Genomic DNA, 21,920 nt, shown 5'->3' on the forward strand with positions numbered 1-21,920 from the left:
CTAAAGTGTGTGAAAGCCAACCAAAATGGAAGAGCGAAATAAAGATCTATAATCTACAAGTGAGTTGTAATTTTTTATTAGATCAAGCTTTATTATTACTTTTTAATCATTGTACCAATCTAGGGTAAATCCTTTAGATAAAGGTTGACCTAATAGTCATTTGTAAATCCTTTAACTAGGTGATATTTCAAGTGAATGATCTAGAGTCCTCTAACAAGGCTCACTCCTAATAGGATTGAAATTCTCTAACCATGTCACATTTAGCAGTGTGTATTTTAACCTTTAAATAGGGTTGGCCTTTCATAGGGCATCACTTTAGAAGAGTGAGAATGAGTAGCATGTTATTGGTGGTTCTTCCCAAATTGGGTTTCCGCGTAAAATCATTGTGTCAAATGTGTTATTGAATCTGTTATGTTTCATATTTACATTTTTGAAAAGTTGATTTGACAATAATCTACAAGTTTAAGTGATTTTATTATGTTTTATGGATATGGGTTCACTAAGTTGTGAAAAGTTTTATTTGTATGTTTGGACCTTGGATAACTAATTCTCCCACCCTAGTTATTCTAAAGAATTCTAGTGGTATATATGAATCAATAATTAGTATACATTGAAATAAAATATATTTACAAATAAAATTAATTAGTTTCTTACTATCATCAAATAGTCACTATGTACATCAACCTCAAAGGCTCATGGATGATTGGGAATAACAAGGCTCTAAAAAAATTCAATCAGTATAATCACGTGATCATAATTATAAATACCATTTAAATTTTCAATACTGACTATTATAAATAACAACTAAAACTATGAAAACTCTTTCATACCTCAGTCAATGGCTCTAAACTAGTCACCACAGTAGTAGCTCCATGATCGATGGACTAGTGAAGTGAGGAGTTTCAAATGTTAACAACTACAAATCATATAATACTATTTACATGTAATATGAAACATGAAACAAATATAATCAAATGAATTAAATTAACATGAAACAAATGTAACTCTAGGAAGCTCGTATCATTGTTAGGCTCAGAGTCCCTTGTGAATGTCAACGGTCCAATAAAGAACTAATGCACATGGATAATAAAAATATTGCTAATCCTTCATATATATATATATATATATATATATATATAGATATATGATTAAATTGATACATACCTTTCCACTCATTGACGGGACATAAAATGGGATCGAAGAATTTGTATTAGGGCCATCAACACTCTTACCCTAAATCTTGAACAATGTCAAGACATCCTAATTAATTAGTCATTCACTGTACATATGAAATGTGATCAAATTAGTTTATTATTTAATTTTAATTTACCTTTGTGTCAATGTTAAATGTGTCACTCAGGAACTCATCAGTGACTAGCCCATCATCCATAGTGTCTCCCATGACTGTCAAACATCCATAAGTATCCTCCTCAACTAATGGACTGGCACAATGAATGAGGGTTTGTGTCAAAGCATTGATAGTTCCTAGAGTATTGGTCTCTACATGATCCTTCACAACTGAAGGAATAATGACATGCTCATCTTGTGGCTTGACAATAGGCACCCTAATTGCATTAGGGTGACAACATGCCCCCAGCCTCTCAAATTATGACCCCCCTAACTCTACCCTAGGAATATAACATATCAAAATAATTAGAGATCTCCCCAAAGACAAATTCACAATACAATTTTTTTAAGAAATACATTGGAACCTCCTGATTATTGCAGGGAGGGGCATCAAAGACCATCCACCATCTATCCCAAAAGTTATTTTGAATATCATCATGTATGCACCAATGGATGGGGAACCTTTTAGTTGTATGTTTAACAGTGTCTTGTTCTCTAGGCTTTTTAAAATATGCACATATATTACCTTTCACTGTGTCCTTTTTTTTTACATCTTAATAGGATAATATTTTGCATAATATCTTCTTTGTTCTTCTCTCTTAAGATGTCAAATATCCAATTGACCACTAACATAAGCTACATGGCTCATAATGGACTCAAGGGGGGATGCCAATTGTGCTCTCATAAGATTAGTTTTCGCACAAGCTTTCAACCTATCAATGATTATTTCTAATTCATTTTTCCCTCATTCTATCTCATTCATTATATTGTCTTGGGTGCTAGGAGGAGGTCTTTCAATCAGTGGAGGTTGTGGAATTGCTTTCTCTTCTTGTGGAGGGTTTTGATTTTGATCTTGTGGAGGGTTTTGACTTTGATCTTATGGAGGGTTTTCATTTTGATTTTTTTGATCAAACTCGGGATTTGGTGGTTGATTATTCACATTTCCTGATATATAAAAAATTGCATTTTAAGTAAATAAAAAAATTTAAAGAAAAAATAAACATACAAAATAATGAAAAACCATAGAAAAGAAATGCAAAAACATACAAAATAATGCAAAAATAAGAGTAGAAAACATACTTGACAATCTTGATCTTGATCTCCAATGATGAGGAGGCATTTCGAGGATGAGAGTGAGAAAATTCTTCAACTCCCACAAACTACATGTGCATTGTTGAGGGGGAAGAAGGCACCAGAAAAAAGAAAAATGGGCAAATGGAATGGGTCACAGGTTTGCAGCCTATTTATAGAAGTTTTAGAAAGCACATATGTTCTATAGCCCATTTATAGAAGTTTTAAAAAGCATGTGCAGGCTATAGCACATGCACGCTTTTAGAAATTTAGAAATTTTAGTTGTGTGCCATCTTTTTGGCACCACAACTTGGTACATATCTTCTAAAAGGTTACATATATTTTGAAACAACATATGCATCCTAATTAGCCACACTATAATAAACATGCTACACAATTAAAGAAATATTAAAAAAAGATTGATACAAGTATGAATATGTGTTTCAATCATTTTTTTGTCACTGATATCAAGCCTGCTACTTGCTAGTAAGACAATTGTTATATGATTTGAGTACTATCATTTGTTTGAGTGATAAAGAGGATTTGAGAAAATGAGGTAACAATAGCCCCTAGAGGAAAGGTTGAGTTCTAATATAGAAAAAGAGTACAAGGATAAGTTAAGATAGCAATATTATAGTGCATTGATAATCTACTTAAGGTTGCAAAGGATGGATACACTGATTAAGTTCAAAAGAAAAATTTAATTGAAGTATGTTTGTCAAGCTTAATAATCTTCACACTAGGTGCTTAGAAAAGTTAGTGTAAGCTAAGAAAAAAATTAGTTGGACTCGAGTAAAGTTAATTTCAACATAAGCCAAGTAATACAGTATAAGCCTAGTAAATTTTAGTTGATGTTGAGCACCAGTAAAGTTTACTTCATGTCGAGTGTTTTGATAGTGGATGTTGAGAAATGTAGTATGTGTTAAGCATCAGAAGCAAGTTAACGTTGAGTGTTAGCATTATGAGAAAGATCATGAATTTGATGAATCTAAACTAACAAGTTTGATTTCTTGGATTGTGTGAACCATGCAAAAGATAAGCCTAATGAACTAGTGGCACACAATTCAAGATTCAAATCATTTTGAGAAAAATTCAAAGAGGATTTAAGGAGAAGTTACTAGAAGGGAATGAAATGAAGTGATGGGTAGATTCATTGAATCCTAAATAATCCAACCTAACCCTAAAATGGATGGAGGATGAACGAAAAAATATCTTAATTTTTTATTTATAGAGATGGTTGGTCAAAAGCAAAGGTTGTAACGTGTGAGAACCTAAGGAAAACAAGGAGTCTAGGGTATTGCTTCATTCAATGACTTAAGAGAAGAGACTACATTAGCAAGCAAAGAAAGAAGGCTTAAGGGTATGGATGCTTGAAGGGTCAACAAGCTGTCAGAGCTTAAGTGTATGAAATCCAAGCAAAACGGAGGATAGAAATAAAGATCTATAATTTTCAAAATGGAGTTGTAAGTTTTTATCATATCAAGCTTTATTGCTACATTCTAATCATTGTACCAGTCTAGGATAAATCCTTTGGATTAAGGTTGACTTAATAGTCATTTGTAAATCGTTTAACTGGGTGATAATCCAAGTGAATGATCTAAAGTCTTTAACAAGGCTCACTCCTAACAGGGTGATTGAAATCCTTTAACCAGGTCAGATTTAACAGTGTGCATTATAACCTTTAATAGGGTTGGCCTTTCACAAGACATTACTTCAGAAGAGTGAGAATGAGTAGCATGTTACTAGTGGCTTTTCCCAAATTGAATCTTTTATGTTTCATTCTTACATTTCTATAAAGTTGATTTTTCAATAACCTACAAGTTTAAATGATTGTATGATCTAATGGATGCATGCATTATGAAAAAATATTTTATGAATATGGGTTCACTAAGTTGTGAAAAGTTTTAATTGTACATCTAGACCTTGGATAATGTATTCACCCCCCTATCAATTATTCTAAAGAATTTTGACAATTGGTATCAGAGCCATCTACTTAAGAGGACTAGTTTGAAGGTACTAGAAGCAAAAAGATCAAGATGTCAAAAAGAGTGGTACCCAAGATTAATAGAGATAACTTTCCTACATGGAAAATTCTGATGAAGCTACACCTAGGAGGTCTAGGAGATCATGCACAATCTACCATCACCATAGAGCATGTCGGTCCTGCTGGAGCCCTAACTACTAAAGATCTGAAAAAGAAAAAAGAACACAACCAGGTAATGTTAGAGATTGTCTCTACCCTAAGCTATGCTAAGTTTGATGACATCAAGGGTTATGATATTGCAAAGAAAATGTGGGATGCTCTTGTCACTATCTATGGAGGAGACAAAAATGTTCTAAGAGCCAAATCTGAAAGTCTTAGAGGTAAGTTCAATGATATGAGAATGCAAGAAGGTGAGAATATTGCTCAATATTGCTCTAGGATAAAAGATTTTGTTAATGCAATAAGAGGATCTAATGGTAACATAGATGATGAGATTGTACTAAGAAAAGTTTTGAGAATGTTGCTACCCATTTATGCTATTAGAGTTTCTACAATACAAGAATTGAGATGTGTAGCAAGTTCTAATCTAACTCTTGAAGGTCTCATAGGTAGGCTCACTGCTTTTGAGATATTTAATTTTGATAATGGGTATGTGAAGGATCATGGTGTGCAAAAAAGTGGCAATCTAAAAAATCTGTAGTTCTGAAATATCTCAAACCATTTCAAAATCTATTCCAACTTTTTTCCCACCTACGCTAATACTAAATGAAAAAAATTAATAGCTTTATAAGGTCTACTATAACTTTTGATACTAAACCTATATGGTCGACTTTAAAAACATCCTTAAAATGTGCTTTTGGCCTATTTTTATGTGATTTTTACTTCAAACATGTAGCTGACAACTTTTTTTTCACCAAAATTTGATGAAATAAAAAGGGTTTCTTAAGAATGTTCTTATCTTTCCATAAATGTAAGCTTTGTCAAATTATGAGTTTAGTGAGTAATTATTACTTATTTTCTAATGGAGCTATGTATAAAGTGCTGACTGACACACTACTTGAAAAATAATTATAACTTTCAAATGGTACAACATTTTTTAAATCCAAAAGATGCATCACATTCTATGTTTCTTCTACTATAAGAAAAAAAAAATGAAAATTTTAATTTTACAAAGTTTTGAATTAGTTAAGGTGGTCAGACACGAGATTTCTTTTATTCCAAAAATACTAAAGTCAAAAATTATTTATTTATTTAGAATAAAATTACCCAAAAATATGTGCCACATCTAGGCATGAGTCTACTACTTATATCTAGAATATTATTAAAAATTATTATCATTTGATTTTGATTAAGGTGGTCAGACATACATCTACTTCTTATTTTTGTTCTGAAATTTTTGTAATATTGCATTAAAATTTAAAATGTTGACCAATCAAAAAAAAAAATTGAGATAAGTCCTAGTAGTTTAGAAACTAGATTCAATTTGCTAGAGATTCTTTTCTCTCAACTTTTTGATATAAAGTTAATAATAAGTAGAAAATTGCACGTCAAGTTGACATAACCCTGATTTTTTGACTTTTTATTGCCACTTAAGAGCATAGTTTGGTTGACCATGATTCTGCACATACCCTAATTTCAAATCTGACAATGTTAAATCTGCTTTCAAAGCCAAGATATCATTGAAGGAACCTAATGAGAAGAAAAATAAAAAGGTAAAATATGTTTCTAGTGACAATGATATAGATGAGGAAGATGTAGAACAAGTTGAAGCACTACTAGCAAGGAGATTTCACAAAGGAAAAGGAAAAGGAAAACTCAAATGTAAGTTACCTATCATGTGTTTGTTGGAATGTCTTAATGGGAAGAGTGCTTCTGAGACGCGGGGGTGAATCAGAAGTACTGGCCTTTTGTCCACTTTTAAATCCTTAATAACATATAACTAAAATTAACATGCATGCATATAAACATTAAACAATCATGAGAAACAAACATGCATCACCACATAACACTTGAGATTTTGATGACCCAAAAACCCTCCAGGAATAAGAAGGTAAAACTAGGGTGGGGATGATACCAACAAAATTACTGTAGCGATTGATTTCAACCACTTCTAATGGTTTGCCCTGTTAAAGGCTACAACACACTGTTAAATGTGACCCTGTTAAAATATTTCTACACCCTATTAGGAGTGTGCCTTGTTAGAGGACTTAAGAACATTCAACTTAGAATGCCACCCTATTAAAGGATTTACATAAGGCTGTTAAACCTACCTAACTCAGTAGGATTTCCAAATTCCTAACACAATTGTGAGAAAGTATTAGAATAATACACCCAATCTAATATAATCTCTGATGTTGATCTTAGGCTCTTGATCTGATCTTCTATCTTTGATCTTTGCTAGATCTAATCTGCTGATTATGTTCCTGGTTCTATTCTGATCAACTAGATGTGTAAATGCCATCCTTTCAACTAAATCTCTGACACCGATGTTCTACAATGATCTTAATAATAGGCTCTGCCTTTTCTTCTTCTCTACAACTACTTATTCAATGGCGTCAGGACTCCCTTATAAAGATTAGTGGTTCGTTATGCATCCTTAGATAAAATGTTCCCGCTCAAACCCTTAAAATTCACCCATTGGTTGCATGCAATCTCCAATTTTTTGATTGGCTACATGAGGATCGCATAGGTGGATGGGAGGATTTGATCTTATCTCCTTATCCTACTATGAGTCATGCATAACTATTTTACATCTTTTTTTGCAATTGCAAAAACTGTCATGTTGATCCTGTATTGCTTGGCACATGAAGTAATACTGATGCTTGGCACCATCTATTCTGGATTGCTCGGTATTTAGTGTGTTTCATGTGTTACTCGACTCTTATAGAATTACTATGTTACTTGGCTCCTATAGAATTATTGCATTATGCGGCACCTGTTAGTTTTTTGCATTGCTCGGCTCCTGTTGGATCTTGAGTTACTCGGCTCCTATTAACTTCGCAATACTCGGCTTGTTGGATCTTGAGTTACTTAGCTCCTATTAACTTTGCAATTCTCAGCTCTTGTTGGATCTTGAGTTACTTGGTACATATTGGTCTCATTTGCTCGGCACTATCTGTAACTCGGCATGTGTTAGAGTTATGGCTCGGCTTCCATTGTATACTCGGCATGTATAGTGAAAATGATTAAGTGTATTGACACTCATTTTTCAATCTTATTTATCTGATCAACAATCTCCCCCTTTGAAATGAGTGTCAAAAACACTTAACAAATCATTCATGGTCTAAACCTTATGTGGCCATTCTTTACTTACAAAATTTCAAAAAGATATTGTGAACAACAATATACCTTATGACTCCCCCTGAGTTGATTATGCCTTATCATGTCATTAATTTTGATATCTTGTGCCATTGTGCCTAATGTTCTCTGTTCTTATCCTGTTCTTGCTTTTTTATCCTATTATCTTATCTTCTTGCTATATGTATTTCTTTTCCTTTAATATATCTCTCTCCTTAGAATATTATCTCCCTCTTAGAATATTATCTCCCCTTTTTTGACACTAATGTCAAAGGATTCTAAATGGTAATGCCATGTTTGGCCAAAAATGTCATACTTACCTCAAGGATATTTTTGAGAGCTGCATCCCAGTTATTCAATGCAATATCCAATGACTTGTGTTGGATTGCAAGCTCTGCTACTAGATCAACAAGTCCTTCATGCATAGAAACATTTGGATCCTTCTTCAGGACTATTTTTGCATACATTTTCTCCTTATGTAATATCTCCAAGTGAGGAGTGATAGAGGCTTGTATTTGCATCAGCTTTTCTTTAATAGTGGCCTCTTCTACTAATAATGCAGCTAATTCCCTCTGAGTGTGAAGTGTTTGAGCAAATTGCTTCTCGTTGTGTGCAAGATTGGAGGTAGTTGCATACTAGAGAGCTTGAGTTTTCTCTCAAGGTTCAAAATTTTTGGATTAATTTCTTGTGTGAACTTGGAAAAATCACACAATTTTCTATAAAGGGAAAAGATGTTCCCTAACACAATCTTTAAATTATCCAATTTCTTAGCTAGGTCAACCTATCCTAATATTATGTTATTGGCTATCTTTTGGTTGACTTTGCCTAGAAACTTCTTTTTTGACCATTCCATTAGTTTTACATTTGTATCATGGTCTTCATTATTCACTTGGTCAACTATATGAGATAGTTGCTCAAGGATTGGTCTGCTTGAATCTAGAGGTTGTAGGCTGAAGGCATCCATGAATATATCTTTGATCTCATTCATTGCCTACTTGTATTTGAAGTCTTTCCTCATTGCCTCTTGCTTCCTTCTTTTATCTGATGCACTCTCTATTTCATTCATTTTTCCTTAGTTAGAGTGCTTGAATCATAATAGGGTATTTGGATTTCTTCATCAAGCTCAAGAATACCATAATGAATGGTCCTGGCTACCCTAGTAGAACTTGAGCTTGGTGTACTGACATGTAAGGTCAACTTGTTAGTACTCAGTTGATGAACATGTTTGGTAGGAGTTCTTATTTTTGGCAATTCAACCAAAGTTTGTATTGCAGACTCCTTATCATGTGTTTCTTCTTTATCCTTTTCTTCTTACTTATCTTCTTCTTGTTGTGTTACTGATTATGGGGGTCTACTTGCTCTCTGAACTGTTATACCTATGAATTCTCTTGTTGTTGCACTCGGCTCCCGATGAGCTTGCATGGCTATTCTTGGTGGTGATGGAGGTGGTAGAAATGGAAGTCTAGTAGTTTGAGTGATTTGAGGTGGTTCTTGTGGTGACACCTTGGCTTCTTTGATTTTATGTACTAACTTTTGAAGATCATCTACACTGACCAATATGCGACTTGTGCACAATTGTGCTTGAAGAGTTGTTTGGTCAAGGATCTTAGTGAGATCCTTTGCAGTTAATGGGTTGATGTTTTGACTTGTGGTGTTAGTAACATCCTTAATCTTTATGATTTCTATAGGTGTGATGGAAGAGTGAGGAGGACTAGGAGGTGGAAGTTGTGTGTCTTGCACACTTTTTTGCTCATCAGTATCCCTATCTTCATCTTTTCCTTCCTTCTCTTCAACCTTTTTCTCTACTTCTGTCTTCTCTTCTCTCCTCTTTCTTCTCTCTTTAGGTTTAGCAGTAGCTTCTTCTTTTTATTCCTCTTCAAGGACATCTTTAGTTCTCTTCTATAAATTCTTCCATGATCTTGTTTTCCTTTGTACAACTTCTTCAATTATATTTTGCAAAATTAAGAATGCCCAATACTTAGGTGTAAACCTAGTGTTATGCCTTTTGACTTCTTTAGTTATCTGTTCCCTTATCAAATTAGGCAGTATGCTTGCTAGGGTTGATTCTCTCATTTTCTTCTCCATTTTCAAATATAAATGCCATCTGTCTTCTAAAATTTTAGACAATTCTTTTGGCAATTGTCCATCTAGTTCAAGAGGTGTATACTTGAATTGTGCCATTATTGCATAGACTGATTCCTCTATTATGTTTTGTTCCTCTTTGGTGAACTTATTGAAATCAATCTTTTTCATATCACGTAACTCTCCATTCCTAATCTTTTCTCATAATGTATCAACTAAAGACTTAGGAGGATGACTAACCTTTTTAGTTTGATCTTCCTCATCAATATCAAGTTGAGCCACATATAATTTCCTCTTCCTTGGCTCTTCCTATGCCTTCTTGGCTATCTTCTTCTTCTTTGTAGCTTCCTCTTTGGCCTTTTTTGTGGAGGCCCTTGTTGTAGCTCTGGTTGTTGGCTTCTTGGATGTTGGTGTGGTAGCTTTCTTTGGTTTAGGCTAAGGAGTAGGAGGTGTCTTTACGTTCCTTTTGATGACTTTTCCTTTGATGGGTTCTTCCTTGGCTTCTTCTTCCTCGGCACTCTCATCTTTGTCTTCACCTTGGCCTTGTGAAAATTCAAGTGGCCCTTGTTCTAGTTCATCTTCATCTTTATCATCATCTTCTTCGTCATCACTAATCTCCTCTTCTTCTCTTGCTAAACTTGTTTCTTCAACACCAAATTTCTTCTTTATCTTCTTCACTAGCTTGTCCTTCTTCTTCACTGATGTGGCAGTCTTGAGTTTTGTAACAACTCTTGATTTGATGGTTTTATAAGTTCCAAATGCCTTGGTAGTTTTGTCCATTTCTTCTGCAAGTAATGTCGTGTTGGCTGCAGAAGCTTGGTCAACATCAAGCTCATATCCCAATGGTCTAAGCCATCTTGCTCTTGGAAGGACTACTTAAATGTAAGTAAAATCAATGTCAACCAAAAAGCATATGTCATTTACATGCTTTTCTACCAATGAAACTAGTATTCTCATTCTTTTCTTCATTGCATTCTTGAAATCATCAAAATAGATAGACATTTGATCATCAAAGCTATCTCCTATTTGTGCAATGAAATCATTTATTTGATTAATAATTGTTTTGTTCTAACTCCAGTTGACTTTACCAAATGAAGGGAATTCCTTCATCACATAAAAGAACATACAAAATAGTGCTGACCCAAATTTACATTGTGCTCCTTTGGACTTTCTAATAGCTCCAATATTTTCATTAATCTGTTGCAACATGAGCTCTGCAAGGTTGTATGTATGATCCTTCTTTATCAGTTTGTATGCAACATCAATAGCTATGTAGGGTACACTATTCAACCTACTGGATTGATAAAACTTATGTGATATGATCCTTACAGCAAAGTCTAGAAGGGGATTAGTTAAGGTGTCTATGGGCATGCCTCTGTTATTCCACTTTGCTCCTGTGTTCTTCTCAATTGTTTCCTTTTTGTCACTTCTCAATGTCTTTGGCCGATCTAGGGTTGGAAAACCTATGACCCTATGAACCATTTTCTTGGTAATCTTGATTGGTCCTTGCTTTAACTAGAATGCTCCATCATAGATTTTGCTAAGTATTATGCGTAGCCACTCAGTTTTGAATATGATTGGAAAAACTAGGGCTTTGGTTAAACCCTTCTTCTCTATGATAGAAAACTCATCTTTCAATATACCATTATCACAGAGTTTTTCAAAGGCATTAAAGATTTCCAAGTCTCCTATGGCTCTTATTTTTCAGTTGTAACACTTTTGCACATCCTGAACCATAACAACTTTTTTAGGGATGGCAGATAGGGCACTAGCGGGATCATTTTTATATGCAACTTCTAAGATTGCCATAAATTTTGGTTGCTTAACCTCATTACTAACAAGCTAAATCTCATGGCTTTCCTTCCCTTTGGTGGACTTTGAACTAGAAGCCATTATTTACCAAACTAGGGTTTGACGTTTAAAATAAACTTCACAAATTGTAAAACTCAATACTTGAAGGAAATACCTAGTTAAACACTTAAATTTCTTGGGTAGATGTTGAATCGTTCCAAATTGCTAATTGAATGCTTGAAAATTGCTCAATCATGCTCCTGGTAATTTCCCTTCATTTGAATGGCTCAAAATGAATCAATTTTCACCTTTAAGTGACTCAAAAACCTTGCATTTAATGCATTTTTGTAGGTTTACCTGTCACTTAGCTTCCAAAGGTTTTTCAACTCAGCATCTACTAACTTTGTTAATAACTCGGCCACCACTACAGTTTTTAGTCGGCTTCCACTTGACTTCTTAACTCGGTATCGAAAGAAGTTTCACTCGGCAACCAAAGACAACTCGGCATCATCATTCAAGTTTTGTCTTAGCATCTTATCTCATGCAAATTTATACTTTGTAGTGCTTCATCATGGTTTAGGCCTAATTTATGATACTTCCTTATATGTATCAGCCCCATAGGCTCATCTTGTGATTAGTTGGATGAGATATGATCACTTGACCTTGTGGGTGAAGTGACCCTTCCATTGGATGTACTTGGCCCATCCTTTTTTTTCCATGTCTTCTTTACATCTATTCTAATGTGTGCCTCCTCATCAACCTTTTCTTTGCCCTTTTTTACTTTAGTCTTGGGTGCCTTGGCCTTTGTTGGACAATTCCTGTTGACATGTCTAATTTTCAAGTAGCTAAAGCAAGTAGTTTGGTTCAACCATCTTTTATAGTTCTCCTTGAAATGTGTTCTTATGCAATTCTTGGGTATGTGACCATACTCTTGACAATAGTGATAGCTTTTCCTTGTATTGTAGTCCCAATTGTAATGGCGTACATAGTTGTCCCTTTTTACGTGCTGATTTGGTGTCCACATAGGCTTTGATCTACATTCAAAGGCTCTATGTCCATACTTCTTGCAATTATGGTAGTGTCCATCAAATCTTTGTGTCCTTGTGACTTTAGACCTATAGTCTTGTGTCATATGTCCTTGCATGTTCCACTTGTGACAGTAACCCTTGCTTTTGGGTGTGTTTGGCTTATTGATCCTTCTACTCCTGCAAACATTAGCAGTATGCCCCTTTTTATTATAGTAATGAAAAGTGGGTTTAGAATCCTTACCTTTGTCACTTATTTGCTCAGCACTCTTTGATGATTCCCCAACTTCAGTGTTGATGTATACAAGTCTTGATTTATCATGGACTACTCTTGAGGATTTTAGCAACTATTCAAAGTACTTGATAACTTCACTTGACTTGTCGAGATTCTTTGATGTTTCTTTTTCTTTGTTCAATTCATTCTATAGTTGTTCATTCTGCATCCTCAAAGTAGAGATCTCAATATCTTTCATATTGAGTTCATGATGAAGATTCATCAGTTGGGCAAGTGTATCTATCTGCATGTTTGAGATCCTTGTTAATTTAGTACATTTTTCTTCAAGTTTGTTTGTAAGATTTCTTTTGTCATCTTCCATCATGACTCTATCCTCAACTGCTCTTTTCTTTTGTTCAGTGATTTCACATAGCATCATGGCCTGTGATTCATGCTCTATCTTAAGAGTTCTTATCTCTTCTACTTGAATTCTATTTTTCTCCATCAGTTCTTCTATTGCTGCATCAAATTCTTTGGAATCTCCTTTGGCAAATACTTGTGTGGTGTCAATCTCCTTGTAGTGAATATCATTTTCAGCTATAGCTATTTCCTTCCTTCTTTTCAAGGATTTTCTTAATTCCTCTCTAGCTTCCTCTACCTTGTGTAGAGTGAGATGCACATCTATCACCTGGTTCTCAATGATCTTCCCAAGTTTGAAGACTTCCATCTTTAAATCTTTTCCTTCAAGCTGTTAGGCTTCTTCTTGAGAGAACTTGACTCTGATACCAATTGTTGGAATGTCTTAATGGGAAGAGTGCTTCTGAAAGGGGGGGGTGAATCAAAAGTACTGGCCTTTTGTCAACTTTTAAATCCTTAATAACATATAACTAAAATTAACATGCATGCATATAAACATTAAACAATCATGAGAAATAAATATGCATCACCACATAACACTTGAGATTTTGATGACCCAAAAACCCTCTAGGAATAAGAAGGTAAAACTGAGGTGGGGATGATACCCACAAAATTACTGTAGCAATTGATTTCAACCACTTCTAATGGTTTTACCTGTTAAAGGCTACAACACACTATTAAATGTGACCCTGTTAAAGGATTTCTACACCCTGTTAGGAGTGTGCCTTGTTAGAGGACTTAAGAACATTCAACTTAGAATGTCACCTTATTAAAGGATTTACATAAGGTTGTTAAACCTACCTACCTAACTCAATAGGATTTCCAAATTCCTAATATAATTGTGAGAAAGTATTAGAATAATACATATGATCTAATGCAATCTCTGATGCTAATCTTGGGCTCTTGATTTGTTCTTCTATCTCTGATCTCTACTAGATCTGATCTGTTGATTATGTTCCCTGTTCTATTCTGATCAACTAAATGTGTAAATTTTGTCCTTTCTACTAAAGCTCTGATACCAATTGTTGGAATGTCTTAATGGGAAAATTACTTCTGATTCACCCCCCTCTCAGAAGCACTCTTCCCATTAAGACATTCCAATAGCGTTTCAATTGCCATGAGGGTGGTCATATTGTTGGTAGATGTTCAGAGAAGAAGAATTACAGAGGTGGAGACAAAGTACAAAAGTAGAAAAAATGAAGATAGCAAAGATTACAAAGACAAAAGAAAGAAGTCTTGCTACATTATTAAAGAGGAAACAAGAGATGGATCTAACAATCATGATGATGAAGTGGTGTATGTTGCAATGAAGTATGAATCTAATGAGGATGAGGCAACTGCACTAGTTGCTTGTGTGAACAAAAATGATAGATGGATCATTGATAGTGGGTGTTCACATCACATGATTGGAGATAAAAGTAAGTTCATTACCTTGAATTATTATGATGGAAATAGTGTAAGATTTGGTAATGATGCACCTTGTCTGATAAAAGGAAAAGGTTCTATCAAACTCACAGAAAAGATCTTATGTGACAATGCTTATTATGTTGAAGGACTTGACTATAATTTTTTGAGTGTGTTACAACTAAATAATTTAGATTGTAAGGTTCAGTTTGAGAATAAGATTACTAAGATATATGATACTGATGGAAAACTAATTGGGAAAGGTGATCAAACTAGAGGTAATCTATTCTACCTTGATATAGAGGATGTTACTTGTTTAGTTGTAGAATTTGATGATGTGTGGCTATGGCACAATAGGTTATGTCATGTTAATGTTGATAACTTGGTCTGTTAAATATGTGTTGAGCATCAGAAGAAAGTTAATGTTGAGTGTTAGCATTATGAGAAAGATCATGAATTTGATGAATCTAAGCCAAAAAGTTTGATTTCTTGGACTGTGTAAACCGTTTGGAAGATAAGCTTGATGAGTTGGTCACACACAATTCAAGATGAATCATTTTGAGGCAAATTCAAAGAGGATTTAAGGAGAGGTTACTAGAAGGGAATGAAATGGAATGATAGGTAGATTCATTGAATCCTACCTAATCCAACCTAACCCTAAAATGAATGAAAGAGTATGAACGGAAAAAAGATCTTAATTTTCTATTTATAGAGATGGTTGGTTAGAAGAAAAGGTTGTCATGTGTGAGAACCTAAAGAAGACAAGGAGTCTAGGGTATTGCTTCCTTTAGTGGCCTAAGAGAAGAGACTACATTGGCAAAAAAAAGAAAGAAGTCTTAAGGGTATGGATGCTTGAAGAGTGAACAAGTTGTCAAAGTTGAAGTGTGTTAAAGCCAAGCAGAATGGAGGGCTAAAACAAAGATCTATAATTTGCAAAATGGACTTTTAAGTTGTTATCAGATCAAGCCTTACTATTACTTTCTAATCATTTTACCAAACTAAGATAAATCCTTTGGATTAAGGTTGACCTAAAAATCATTTTTAAATCCTTTAACTAGGTGACATTCCAAAGGAATGATCTAAAGTCCTCTAGCAAGGCTCACTCATAACAAGGTGATTGTAATCCTTTAACCAAGTCCCATTTTAATAGTGTACATTGTAACCTTTAATAGGGTTAGCCTTTCATAGGGAATCACTTTAGAAGAGTGAGAATGAGTACCATGTTACTGGTCTTTTTTCCCAAATTGGGTTTCCATGTTAAATCATGGTTTCAAATGTGTTATTGAATCTTTTATGTTTTGTGCTTACATTTCTGCAAAGTTGATTTGACAATACCCTACAAGTTTAAGTGATTGTATGATCTAATGGATGCATGCATGATGAAAATGTTTTATGAATATCAGTTCACTAAGTTGTGAAAAGTTTTAATTGTACATCTAGACCTTGGATAACTAATTCAACCACCCCCCACCCCCCCCCCCCACCCCCACACCCCCCCCCCCCCCCCCGCCCTTAGTTTTTCTAAAGAATTCCAACAATAAACCTAACTCTAAATTAAAATTTAGGCTAGAACAACCTGATAAAACCTAACCCAAAAGAATATACATATCATTTCTATTTATAAAAAAATCCCAACCCCACACATACAAAAATCAAGTAAATGAAATAGCAAAAACCAACCTCTACAAGTTAATTAAAGGATTGATTTATCGCTCCTCTAATTATGTTTGAAGACTACTACAATGTATCCTTCTGAGTCTTTGAATTATACACAAACATGTATACATTAAAAACATATTCTACCAAAAAAAAATCTAAAACTAAAATATGTTAGCATAAATGTTGATGTTATTCCTTGGGGGAGTATCCTAATTATGAATATAAAAGTTGGGGAGATTGAAATGTTGCATTCATGACTATGTTTTTCATTGATGTCAATATAGTAATATTTTTGTAAAGACTAGCAGAGTAGTAGGTAGAAAATGAGGTTGTATAGACTATGTATTAATGATGATGTCACACACACACACTTAATCATATGTTCTACAATATTTCTTGATGACATGGACAAGTGTGTGTGCTAAAATTTGAAGACATGTAAAAGTTATTGGTGATTTAGAGAAGACAATCTAAAGATAGAGTACCTAAGCAGTAGTTTTTGATGTTTGGATTATATCTCTTAATAGGATTAGAATAATGATGAGAAAAGTTAGACAGTCACAATAGAAAACCTAATGATGATATTAGAAAGTGGATTAGGTCCAAGGTTTCACATGTAAGAAATTGTAATTACTGTGAGCTAACAATGTTTTGTAATTGCAAAAGATGTAACAAATTTTAATATAAGTAATGAGGTCCTATTATATTTAATTGGTAAATCCTCAAGGTTGGCTTAAAGAATTATTTTGAGGATATTGTATAAACGAATGTTATTTTCCTTGTGATGTAAGATGTAGTTGTGTATTTGTGCAAATGATATGTGAAGTTTGTAAATGTGAATAAGCGATCAAAAGGATCAATGTGATGCAAATTTTAAAATCTAGTTTTGAGATCTAAGAAGTAATTGGTGTGATATTGACACAGTAAGAGGAGAGAGAAAGAGTTAGATTTCAAAAGATAATTTCATTTCTATTATTCTGAAAGGAATAATATAGAGGCCAATTGAGCAATGAGTTTGGTGGTCTTGTCACTGAAGCTATTTGGATAGTAGGTATATTTGTCTTCTACAACTCCTAGTAGGGTTGGCACAATCCCTAGCAGGTTTGGCACAATCCCTAGTAGGTTTGGCACAACTCCTAATAGGGTTGAAATCTCCTAACAAGGATTCAAAGTTTCCTTATAGGGATTGATATGTATTAAATGTAATTGATTGGCTCCTAACAGAGTTTGTCCTCTTACAAGAAACTTTTATATTAGTACATCATTATTTGGGTACCATCCCCAATGGGGTTTTCGTCTAATCACGGGTTCCCCTATTTAACATATCTAGTGTTATTATGTATGTGTATCTTCTTATGGTCACCACCCCCCTCCCCCCAACTCTCAGTTATCTTGGTCATGGACTTTACTTTCTAACCAAATGATGAAGTTAAGATTAACAAACTATGTGAGGACTAGACGTGTCGGAAAATTGTGCAAGGATTCAAGGTGTTGGTCATGGTGGCCATTTAAGATAGTGAACAAAATATGAAAGAAAATGAAGAAGCTTCCCTATGTAAAAACCTGCATTTCTCCAAGGCGCAAATGTTGGCAGCATAACTTTCGTGAGACCACAAAGGAAAGAAATAATAATAAGTACATGAGCCCCATTGTGATCTTTGTGTGTGAAGGGAATTCTAATTTTTACCCTTAGCTTCTTTAAATCATGTATCCATATTCAAGAAGGATAAGACAAGTGCAACATTTACATAATGCCACATAACCATGTTGTGTTCTCATATGAGCCATGCAGATAATTTTTAAAAGCATTCCATCTATATCAACACGTAAACCACCAATCTCATGTAATTAGTATAATAGGATCTACATTAGTGACATTTGGAATGTTATTAAAATATTATATATATATTTTTATTTCTAAAATTAATTTGTTTAGAAATAAAAAATAAATCTTTTCAAATTATAATGTTCTTCTATATATTTCATAATACCTTGATGAACAAAAGGAATAGACTATAGGAAAAAATGTGAGTAACTAATGGAAAAAAGGGAAATTCAAAATGTAAATATCACTTTAATATAGAAAGAATAGAACAAAAAACTTTAGTGTCCTGCCTAATGGGAGAGACTAATAAATTTACTATACCGCATTTTCCATCTCTTCCTTTTGAAATTTCATTTTTTTAATGATACCAACTCACCTAGAATAGTGTTTTGAGGATATTTTTTAATGCTCCTCATAACATCTTTACTATTTGAATAACTTGTTTTAAAGTTGGTTCATTTTATTTTTCCAAGCATAATGGAGCAAGTAGAGGAATCTATTTTCAATTCCTATTTATCTGGTTCTAAGTACACAATTCTTACTAATAACAACACTAGAGTGAAAATCTTGAAGTGTATAAATAAACTAAACCAAAGTTTAATTTACTAAGAGGTAGATTATATAGATTACCCTTCTATTTCCATTTTCAAATGAAGGAGGGGGTTTTGATTATTTTCTTAGCAAAATGAACTACTATAAACTATTGCATTAAATAGAAATACATGATGGAGAACCATCATATTTTTTTGGTTACTATCATATATTATGAAAATGGTTTGCTTGATTAATGATAAATTATCAATGGTATCTAATGTAACTAGTAATGTGCCATTAGTAATTTTCCAACTAAATTTGTCCTCTTTCACCCAACTAATAGATGAGTCATGAACATGATAAAGTCTCATACATGATCAAGTATCATACATGAAGACTATATTCATATGTCAAATTTCTATTGAGCACAAGGATAACTAAAAATATGAAACATGTCAAGCGATGATAGAATCCATCAACAATCCCCTTTAAACTCTTCTACTCCCTACCCAATTTGGAGGGTTCCTTGCTTTCATTTTTGGAAAGGCCAAGTTTGATTTTATTTAATTTCAATCTGTAAAACTTGTCAAAGGATTCCTCTTCCCCTATCTCATTTTAAATTATGTAAAAGGATAACCATTGTCCAAATTCGATTCCTCCAAACAATAACTATTAGTTTTAATCTCTCCAAATTATTTCACTATAGTCTCTCCAAGTTGAAAACATTAAATCACACCCTTCTCTCATGGATAATCCATAGAAATATTGATCCCTAAATAATACCCAAAATATCCTTAGTATCTCCCACAACGAGTGGTATTTATGGGTGGATGATCTTTAGAAGGATTGCCAATCTTTTCTAGGACAACAAAAATATTAGCATCTTTCAAATATTCTTCGTAGAACCTGTAGAAGGACAAGTTAAAGTAGGGATTTGGATACCCTCAAAAAATTTCTTGTATCTTTCTAGAATAATAGGTGAAGAAACTTCCAACCCATTTATCCAATAAATCCTTTATATCCTTTATAAACATGGAAGGAAATTCTGTTGACACCCAAAATTTTCCTTGGGCATAATGGATTTTGAAATAATTTTAGTGGGTTTGGTACCTTGCATGTTTGCACTCAGGTACCTCTAGCATTTTAGAAGCCTTCTATTTGTTTAGTGTGTGAGGGAAAAGGAAATAACATTACTCAAAATAATAAGGAAAAACTTGGAGGTTTAGAACACCTTGAAGTATATTGGTTATGTCATGAAATAAAATTATAAGGCCATATTTTAAGACTAAGATGTGGAAACAATCAATGATCTTCAAATATCCATACAAGCATATGGCATAGAGAAAAGATATGATCAAAATATTGAAAAGAAAATCCCAAGTTATAGTTTGTCATACTAAAACCATTACGCATATGTTAAAGTTGCTTTAAGAAAATTCAATATTCATATTAAATAATGAACTATACAAAGAAAGGTCCTAGGGAATGATTGATATTTTTATTCCAAGAGGTTTATTACAATTTTAAGCTTTTTTGTGATAGCCTCTTACCAAACCAAAAAAATCCCCTTCTCTGTCTAATATATATCTCCCTCTTTCTATATATCTTAAGAGGTTCTCTATTTATAGTTGAGGTGTTACGTAGAAACCCTAATTAAAAATAGGAATCAATAATGTGCAATAAGTTCCTTTCACATGGCTTAAGGAGGGGGATCATATCACCACCTAAAACATCTAATTGAATCATGATCTATAAGTAAAAATGGATTTATGTGACTAAGCCTAGCTACCTCCTTTTAAGAGATTGATCGAGGTTCTTTTGGAAGTTTGATACCCACCATTGCAGTACCTGATGTATGGGACATGTGTTTCCTAAGACAAGAATTTGGTGCATCAAAGTGAAGGCATTGGTCTAAATCCAAGATGAGATGATAAGTGGAAAAACATGAAGCTCTCAAGTATGCAACATAATGTGTTAGCATTAGTAGATTATTGTGCACAATGAATTTTAACTCGTAGTTTTGGTGACTTTGAGGTAATTCTAGATATGGGATGATAACCCATCTAAGATCTAAACTTGGCATCTAGGGTCCATCTATTAGGCTTAGGGAGAATAAGATGAAGATGAGTAAGGGATCAAAAACTTGTGCAACCACACACTTTTTGAAAAGGAAAACCTTTGAGCTGGTTGTGTACAAATAATTGCATATGTACAGGTTTCATCAAGATTTGATTTTATAAATTGAAATTTCTTCAATACTTTATGAATATATCTTATAGAAAGCTCAATTTTGTATGGGTCTTGGCCAAGACACAAGAGATATACTCAATTAGAATCAAAGATATATTTTTGAGTGGAGACATAAAACATTATTCTAATTATTATAGTTATTATTTGAACATAATAAAAATATCCATCAACATAAATAAATTTGCAAAGTATATTTTATTATAAATTCTATGAAGAAGAAAATACGTAAAACTTTAAAAACTTTTATCATGACTTTTGATTTAGTACGTTTTGTTTAAATAACAGATTCCCAGTCTAAACTTTATATTTCCACTATACTCTAATACCTATAAGAGTGTTAATACTCCCCATAATTTCTTCCAAACAAAATGGATCGAGCATTCGGTTCTAAGTACACAATTCTTACTAATATCAATGTTAGAGTGAAAATCTCCTGAACCATATAAAAATCTAAACCAGTTTTGATTTAGATGACCCTTCTATATTGCCCTTTTCAAACGACGGAGGCCGTTTCGGTTGTTTTGTTAGCAAAATGATCTACAATGCACTATTGCACTAAATAGAAACACGTGATAGAGAGGCATCCTATTGTTCATACATTAATGATGCATTATCGATCGTATGCAATGTAACCAAACATGCGTCACTTCTCTCGACCATCTGATAGATGAGTCACAGACACGATGGAGTCTCGTACATGAAGAACTGAGTCATATCCGAAATGTTGAATGAGCACAAGGATAACTAAAAATCCGAAACATGATAGAGGAGCCAAATAAGGCGAAAAATCACATTCAAGTGAGTTAATTCTCAAAAGGTGTGGGATGACTAAATCACACTCTCTTTGTGATCTCCTAGATGAGACGGTGGAGAACAGTACATGATGTGGCATAATGTCATTAATGCTCAGTTTCGTCTCTGAAATAGGTCACTAGAACAAGGGCGAAAAATCACATATGCATTCATTGAACAGTCAACTGAGTTAATTCTCGAAAGGTGAAGTTGTAGGATTCAGCGGAT

The sequence above is a fragment of the Cupressus sempervirens genome, chromosome 3 (genome assembly GCF_028749045.1).
Source record: "Cupressus sempervirens isolate cs-2001-9-10 chromosome 3, ASM2874904v1, whole genome shotgun sequence".
Lineage (NCBI taxonomy): Eukaryota > Viridiplantae > Streptophyta > Pinopsida > Cupressales > Cupressaceae > Cupressus > Cupressus sempervirens.